The 8,251-nt window shown below is 53.5% G+C and overlaps 1 long non-coding RNA gene across 2 annotated transcripts; it reads right to left on the bottom strand.

The window, feature by feature from the left end:
* Positions 1–3,993: 3,993 nt before the first annotated feature.
* On the bottom strand, positions 3,994–5,419 carry LOC135179043 (uncharacterized). 2 transcript variants are annotated; one of them, XR_010303884.1, is made up of 3 exons: positions 5,305–5,419; positions 4,919–5,103; positions 3,994–4,529 (listed from the first exon to the last, which is right to left on the bottom strand). It is a non-coding gene; the product is annotated as an uncharacterized LOC135179043 (long non-coding RNA). The 2 variants fall into 2 exon arrangements; XR_010303883.1 differs by having other exon boundaries at positions 4,924–5,103; positions 5,305–5,417.
* Positions 5,420–8,251: the final 2,832 nt, after the last annotated feature.

Below are 8,251 nucleotides of genomic sequence, written 5' to 3'. Positions count from 1 at the left end.
GGTGGGGGGTGGCCTCTTCTCCCAGGCAACCAGCAATAGAACAAGGGGACACAGTTTCCAGTTGTACCAGGGTAGGTCTAGGCTGGATGTTAGGAGGAAGTTCTTCACAGAGAGAGTGATTGGCATTGGAATGGGCTGCCCAGAGAGGTGGTGGAGGCAACATCCCTTGAGATCTTCAAGAAAAGACTGGATGAGGCACTCAGTGCCATGGTCTGGTTGACTGGATAGGGCTGGGTGCTAGGTTGGACTGGATGAGCTTGGAGCTCTCTTCCAACCTGGTCGATTCTTTGATTCTATGATTCTCCTCATAGGGTTTGTGTTCCAGGCCTTTCACCAGGTTCATCAGGGTTGGAAGGGACCACAAATACCATCCAGTTCCACCCCCCCTGCTGTGGGCAGAGACACCCTACCCCAGAGCAGGCTGCCCACAGTCTGGCCCTAAACACCTCCAGCCATGGGGCCTCAACCACCTCCCTGGGCAACCCCTGCCAGCCTCTCACCACTCTCCTGCTCAACAACTTCCTCCTCATCTCCACCCTGACTCTCCCCACCTCCAGCTCTGCTCCATTCCCCCCACTCCTGGCACTCCCTGACAGCCTCAAAAGTCTCTCCCCAGCTTTTTGGTAGCCCCTTCAGATCCTGGAAGGCCACAAGAAGGTCCCCTGGGAGCCTCCTCTGCTCCAGGCTGAACAGCCCCAACTCTTTCAGTCTGCCATCATAGGAGAGGTGGAGTGAAATAGAACTAGAATTTGTGGATTTTTGCTACAATAAGATCCAACCAATATTTACTGGTGGTAAATGGAGGCTCTGAAAATAGTAGATTTTAATGTAATGTAAAATCATAGAATCACAGAATGTCAGGGGCTGGAAGGGACCTCGAAAGATCATCTGGTCCAGCCCCCCTGCCAGAAGAAGATCACCCAAAGCAGATCACAGTGGAATGCATCCAGGTGGTTCTTGGATATACCCAGAGAGAGACTCTACAACCTCCCTGGGCAGCCTGTTACAGAGTTCTGGCACCCTTACAGGGAAAGAAATCCTCCTTATGAGTAAATGAATCCTCCTTTGCCTCAGCTTCCACCCAGTGCCCCTGGTCCTGTCATTGGGCATCACCCTGCAGAGCCTGGCTCCAGCCTCCTGCACATAAACATCCAGGTATGGTGAAGCAACTACCTCACCTCATGCTCACCTACAACACATCCAGGTGGTTCTTGAGTATCTCCAGAGAGGGACACTCCACAACCTCCCTGGGCAGCCTGTTCCAGTGCTCTGTCACCCTCACAGGGAAAGAAATCCTCCTCATGTGTAAATGAATCTTCCTTTGCCTCAGCTTCCACCATTGCCCCTTGTCCTGGCACTGGGCACCAGCAAGCAGAGGCTGGCTGCAGCCTGCTGGCACTCAGCCCTTACACCTTTATAACCATGGGTAAGGTCACCTCTGCACAGAACAGACAGTTTTTAGAGCCACAGAATGGTCCAGGTTGGAAGGGAACCTCCAGGATCATCCAGCTCCAACTCCCCACTGTAGGCAGGGACACCTCCCACTAGAGCAGGTTGCTCAAGGTCTCATCCAACCTGGCCTTGAACACCTCCAGGGATGTTTTCAGACAGGGTATGTGTGGGATGGGTTGGGTTTTTTTCTTGTGGATTTGTTTGCTTGCTTGGTTGTGTTCTGGGTTGGTTTGGGGTCTTTTTTGGTGCCAGATGGAATGGAAATACTTTAGTGGACTGCTAAAAAGTGATGAAGGATAAACTACATCACAAATGCCCACGGAAGAGGTGTAATAGATAAGGAATTGACACCTATTCACTAAAGCAGACAACAGCAAGGGAGGGAGCCTGACCCAGACATTGAGAGGTGTCAGGCAGCAGCAAGAGCTACAAAAGATTTATTCCAGGTACCTGGAGAATGTGTCCTGGCAGGTGGTGTTTGCTGTTTGCCTGTGACTTTAACAGCAGCCTTTGATGCTGGCCAAGAGCACAGCTCTTTTTTGTTGGGGTTTCTTTGTTAGGCATTCATCAAATGGATTTGTCTTATTGTAGGACAGAGATCCCAGAGGATTTTACCTAAGATGATGGAAGCTGTTGTCTCTAGGCTGTTTGATCCCACATGCTAAAGGTCAGTAGAGCAGTGAGAGAGCAGTTAGTCATGAGCTGGTGACAGCTTAGCAAACTGAACTGAGCACACTGAGTTGTAGAATGAACCTGGTTGGAAAGGACCACAAGGAGCAGCCAGTTCCAATCCCCCTGCCATGCCCAGGGACACCCTGCCCTAAAGCAGCCTGACCACAGCCTCAGCCAGCCTGGCCTCAAACACCTCCAGCCATGGGGCCTCAACCACCTCCCTGGGCAACACCTGACAGCCTCTCACCACTCTCATCACCAACAACTTCCTCCTCACCTCCAGCTTTGCTTTGTTTCCCCCCACTCCTGGCACTCCCTCACAGCCTAAAATGTCCCTGCACAGCTTTTTTGGAGCCTCCTTCAGATCCTGGAAGGCCACAAGAAGGTCCCCTGGGAGCCTCCTCTGCTCCAGCCTGCACAGCCCCAACTCTTTCAGGCTGTGCTCACAGCAGAGCTGCTGCAGCCTCTCAGTATCCTCCTGGCCCTGCTCTGGACACTCTCCAGCATCTCCACAGCCCTCTTGTCCCAGGGGCTCCAGAGCTGGATGCAGGACTCCAGGTGGGGTCTCAGCAGAGCAGAGTAGAGGGGGAGAATCCCCTCCCTGGCCCTGCTGGCCACACTGCTGCTGCTGCAGCCCAGACTCTGCTTGGCTTTCTGGGCTGCAAGTGCACACTGCTGGCTCCTGCTGAGCTTTTCCTCCAGCAGCACCCCCAAGTCCCTCTCCTCAGGGCTGCTCTCCAGCCACTCACTGCCCAGCCTGGATCTGTGCTTGGCATTGCCTCCACCCAGCTGCAGGACTTTGCACTTGGTGTCGTTGAACCTCCTGAGGTTGACCTGTGCCCACCTCTGCAGCCTGTCCTCTTTCCCTCCTTTTGATTTTGCTTCATCCCTTTTTACCTTCCTCCTTTGCAACAGTACAAAATGCAGCACTTAAGTGTTTTTTTCCCATCCCTTTGCATTCATCTTCTGAGAATGGCCTTGAAAAGGGATGTCTCTCTTTTCCCCCCCTATGCATTACAGATTGCAGTATCAGGATCCTCTAAAAACCTCATGTGGAGAACCATGTGGACAGCATTGACAGCTCTGGTATGTTATTGAGCTGCCAGCTGCTCTCCGTGCCTCTCTCCCTGGCATGTTGCTTTGCTCTCAGCAGGAAGGGTCTTGAAGCAAGAAGCAAAGAAGTGTTTCAGCCATGGATTCTGAACTCATTCTAATTGCCTTTTATTTTTGGGTTGTTCTTCATGTTAGGTTTTGTTTTTTTCACTACCTCACTCCTGTCAGAACTTTGCAATCAGTGGAAGCTGTCTTCTGACTTTGTTAGTCCTGCTGGTACTTGACTTTAGTTGGTTAATACCTGCCATTAAACTAAGCTAAATATGACAGCACCATGCTGGTTACAAATGGACTGTGCAAGACACTTATGAGTGTATTGATGCCATCAGAGGATAAGCTTTGATGAATTTTATTGGCATAAAACCATAATGGATCATTTCCCTCTTTCGGGTAATTTTCACTTCATAAAACTGTGGCAAAACAAAAAAAGTGAATTTTAGACTGCCAGGTAGTGATGGGACCAGAGAGAATGTATCATGAGCAGTGTGGGCAGCAGAACAAGGGAGGTTCTGGTGCCCCTGTGCTCAGCACTGCTCAGGCCACACCTTGAGTGCTGTGTCCAGTTCTGGGCATCTCGATTCAAGAGAGATGTTGAGGTGCTGGAAGGTATTGAGAGAAGGGGAGCAAGGTTGGGGAAGGGCCTGGAACACAAACACTATGAGGAGAGGCTGAGGGAGCTGGGCTTGAAGCACAGTGCTGCTGGTGCCTTAGCCCTCAAGTCTCTCAGCTTTGAGACTAAAAGGATCTGACTGAAACCTGCAGCTGCAGTGTGGGAAGGTCGTTGGGCAGCCTGTGGGGTCTGTGCTTGTGAACCATCTGCCCCTCTGCTTTGGGGAGAGCTCAGCCTGGACTGCTGTGGCCAGCTCTGGGGCACCCCCAACACAAGGGAGCCAGGGAGCTGCTGGAGGGCTTCCAGAGCAGGCCACAAACATGAGCAGAGGGTGGGAGAAGCTCTGCTGTGAAGGCAGCCTGAGAGAGCTGTGGCTGCTCAGCCTGGAGAGGAGAAGGCTCCAGGGAGACCTTCGAGCTACGTTTCAGCAGCTGAAGGAGAGCTGAGAGCAGGCTGAGGGACTCCTTCCTGGAGAGCGCCTTGAGACGGTGCAAGGCAGCTCTGAGCTGCAGGCAGAGCCTCCTTGCAGCAGGACACTGAACCCGCAGCGGAGAGCAGCTGCTGCAAAAGCTCCTGCCGGGGCACGGCACAGCCTGTGCGGGTGTGCGCCAGGGTCCTGGCAGCGCTGCCTGCCCCCGGGCAGCTGAATGCAGCTCCGGCCCCTGTGCTCCTCCAGCCAGCCCTGCAAAACACAAACCTCCTGTTAGAGCGAGCAGACAAACCCCTGCTGCCTGCCCCGGGCAGCCTCTGCCGTCCTGCCGCCGCTCTGCCCCTGCCCCCGGGCAGCCTCTGCCGTCCTGCCGCCGCTCTGCCCCTGCCCCCGGGCAGCCTCTGCCCTCCTGCCGCCGCTCTGCCCCTGCCCCCGGGCAGCCTCTGCCGTCCTGCCGCCGCTCTGCCCCTGCCCCCGGGCAGCCTCTGCCGTCCTGCCGCCGCTCTGCCCCTGCCCCCGGGCAGCCTCTGCCGTCCTGCCGCCGCTCTGCCCCTGCCCCCGGGCAGCCTCTGCCGTCCTGCCGCCGCTCTGCCCCTGCCCCCGGGCAGCCTCTGCTGCTTTCCTCCTCCTCCCCACTCTACCTTACCGCTTCTGCTCCGTTCCCAGCTCCATTCCCAGCTGCTGCTCCTGGTCGGTTCCCAGCTCCAGTTCTGCTCCTGCTCCATGTCTGCATCCACCGCAGAACCTAGAACAAAACTTTCGAGGCTCCTGCTCCGTTCCCAGCTCCAGTTCTGCTCCTGCTCCATGTCTGCATCCACCGCAGAACCTAAAGCAAACCCTTCGAGGCTGCAAACTCGCAGACAAAGCTCAGCCTCAATCACAACAAGCAGAAACTTATCACCCGTGAGCTAAAGGTGGATGTCAGCAGCCTAGCCCTAAGGTGGCCCTAGCTAGCCGGGGGGCCAGCGAGGCCCCCCGGCCTTTGAAACCCTCCACCACACCCCGGTGCTCGCCCGTGCGCACTCACCTGGGATGCCGGCGGAGGATCCCTTGGCCCGCAATGGGCCCAGCTTGGGGCTGGGCTCCTCCTGCTCTGCTTATATGGGGCAGGGAGCAGGGAGGGCAAAGTGGCCACACCCGGGGGGGGAGGAGACTGCAATTGGCCTCAGGTGCTGCGGGGGTGGGGGCAGGAGGAGTTAAAGGCAAACAAACGCCACCAGGTCTGGGCAGGGAGAGCTTTGGCTAACAGCCAGGTGGGAAACAAAACCAATCGAACCCCAAAACCTCCTGGAGAGAGCATCCAACCAGCCTGGCACATGGGAGAAGCTTTCCAGCTAGGGTGGGACATGGGAGATCTCCTTAGAATCATGGAATCAGGCAGGTTAGAGGAGATCTCCAAGCTCACCCAGCCCAGCCTAGCACCCAGCCCTGCCCAACCAACCAGACCATGGCACTAAGTGCCCCAGCCAGGCTTGGCAAGAACACCTCCAGCCATGGCCACTCCACCACCTCCCTGGGCAGCCCATTCCAATGCCAATCACTCTCTCTGCCAGCAACTTCCTCATCACATCCAGCCTAGACCTGCCCTGGCACAGCTTGAGTCTGTGTCCCCTTGTTCTGGAGCTGGCTGCCTGGCAAATCACTCCCTGCAAAGAACTTCCTCCTTTTGTATGCATCAAGCCTGTAGAATACTCTGGCTGGCATTTGTGTCATGTTTTATTGTCCTCTGTCTGTGCAAACACACACACTGCTGTCACCATCTGAGAGTGCTAACCTCACTTCGGGTTCCTTTTTAGCCAGTGCAGCTGGGGCAGGTGCATGCCTTCCACCTGCTTTTGCCTGCTTATTAAGGCAAAATTTTCAACTCCAATACTCCTTCAGTTGCACATTTTGCTGCTTAATAAGGTAAGAGGCCACTGGACTAAAGCAGAAGTATTTTGTCATTGCTTAGATATGGGTTTGCACAGTTCCTAACTGTGGAGCAGCTGTGATCTGCACCCCTGACTTCAGATTTTAGTTTGATTTTTCATCTTTAACTGTAAGTAAACTCTGAGAAGAAAAGCAATTACCTTTTCTGGAGCCCCTGTGACAAGAGCATTATAGATGTGCTGGAAGGTGTCCAGAGAAGGGAAATAAAGATGATCAGAGGGCTGGAGCTGCTCTGCTAGGAGGGCAGACTGAGGGAGTAGGGGCTGTTCAGTCTGGAGAGGAGAAGGCTCCAAAGTGACCTTAGCATAGAGTCAGAGAATGTTCTCCAGAGTAAAAAGTCCCAGGTTCCTCAGCCTCTCCTCATCAGGCAGTGCTCCAGTCCCCTCATCATCCTTGTCCCATGGCTAACTTGTTCTCCCCCAGCACTCCCAGGTCCCTCTCCACAGGGATGTTCTCCATCAGTCACCTCTCAGCCTGGACTGCTGCAGTTTATTATCCCTCCCCAGGTGCAGGACTCTGCACTTGTCCTTGCTGAACCTCATTTGGTTCCTCTGTGCCCAGCTCTGTCTGTCCAGGCCTTGCTGGATGGCTGCACAGCCTGCAGCTCCATCAGCCAAGCCTCTCACTTTGGTGCCATCAGCAAACTCGCTAAGCAGACTCTGTCTGTCTGTGCCCTCCTCAGTGTCATTGATGAAGATGTTGAACGGGACTGGACCCAGCACTGATTCAAACTCAATTCATCCAAGATAAGGACAAAACCTTTGGACTTCACAGGTTTACACAAGTTGGCAGGTCTGATGCACATAACCTTTTCTGCATGACTTTTGGACAAATAAGGTGTCCCTGGCCATGGCAGGGGGGTTGGAACTGGCTGATCCTTGTGGTCCCTTCCAACTCTGACTGATTCTATGATTCTAGGATTCTGTGATTCTAGGATTCTATAATTCTATGGTTCTCAGTCACTCAGTAAGAAATAAATTAGATGACAAGGAGTATATCTCTACAAGATAGCTCTGGTAGCCTGGAGCTGCAAGTTCAGAATGGACATTAGGAAAATGGAGCAAAGCTGGAGGTGGGGAGAGTGAGGCTGGAGGTGAGGAGGAAGTTGCTGAGCAGGAGAGTGGTGAGAGGCTGGAAGGGGTTGCCCAGGGAGGTGGTTGAGGCCCCATGGCTGGAGGTGTTTGAGGCCAGGCTGGCTGAGGCTGTGTGCAGCCTGCTCTAGGGTAGGGTGTCCCTGGGCATGGCAGGGGGGTTGGAACTGGCTGCTCCTTGTGGTCCCTTCCAACCTTGACTGATGCTGATTTCCTCATTTGACTCAAATTCCTGCTGTGATTGTGTGTCCACATAATAGATAAGACAGCAAAAGATGAAGGGAAAAAAAAAAGGACAACTAACAATTCACCCCTAAAAACATCTGAATGCCTGAAAGGTTCTCATGTTTGCACTTGTTTGTTTGTTTGTTTGTCTCGTTTTATTATTTTATGGTTTACTTTGCTACAAAGTGAGGCAGAGAATGAATCTGCCAGGGAGAAAAGCCAAGTGAAGAGACAATGCAAGATGCCTCACATCCTAAGGGCAAGCTGCCACGCAGAGCATCGTATTGGTCTCATCTTGAGATCTGCTGCTGGAGGAAGATCAATCCTGACAGGGTTTTCCCTTCTAGCTCATTAGAGACAGAGCAAACCTGCTGAGATGCAGGATTTCACAACTTACAATTCTCACCTACAGGGAGGGAATGAAAAAGATCTCATCCAAGTGGAGGGCCCCTGTAAAACCATCAGCCCTGTGCAAGAGGTCTCCCTGCTGTTCGCGGGCAGTGCCCGCGGTGATGCTGCGTTACTGTGTTTGCTTTTCCTGAAGGGAAGGTGGAGGTGTTAGAAACCCCCACCAGTGCTTCTCAAGCTGCCTTGCTATCAGAGTAGAGCTACAACCAGCTCTGTCTTTGTGTCTGCTTTCCCTCCCCCCACTCCCTCCCACTGTTTTAGTCCATTCCTTCATCTATTTTTCCTTAAGTGCCTGCAGCTTGAGTTTGTTCTTGCTGGACA

The sequence above is a fragment of the Pogoniulus pusillus genome, chromosome 10 (assembly GCF_015220805.1).
Source record: "Pogoniulus pusillus isolate bPogPus1 chromosome 10, bPogPus1.pri, whole genome shotgun sequence".
In the NCBI taxonomy this organism is placed as follows: domain Eukaryota; kingdom Metazoa; phylum Chordata; class Aves; order Piciformes; family Lybiidae; genus Pogoniulus; species Pogoniulus pusillus.
Note: the sequence above shows the minus strand (reverse complement) of the source record. Positions and strands in the feature narration are given on the sequence as shown.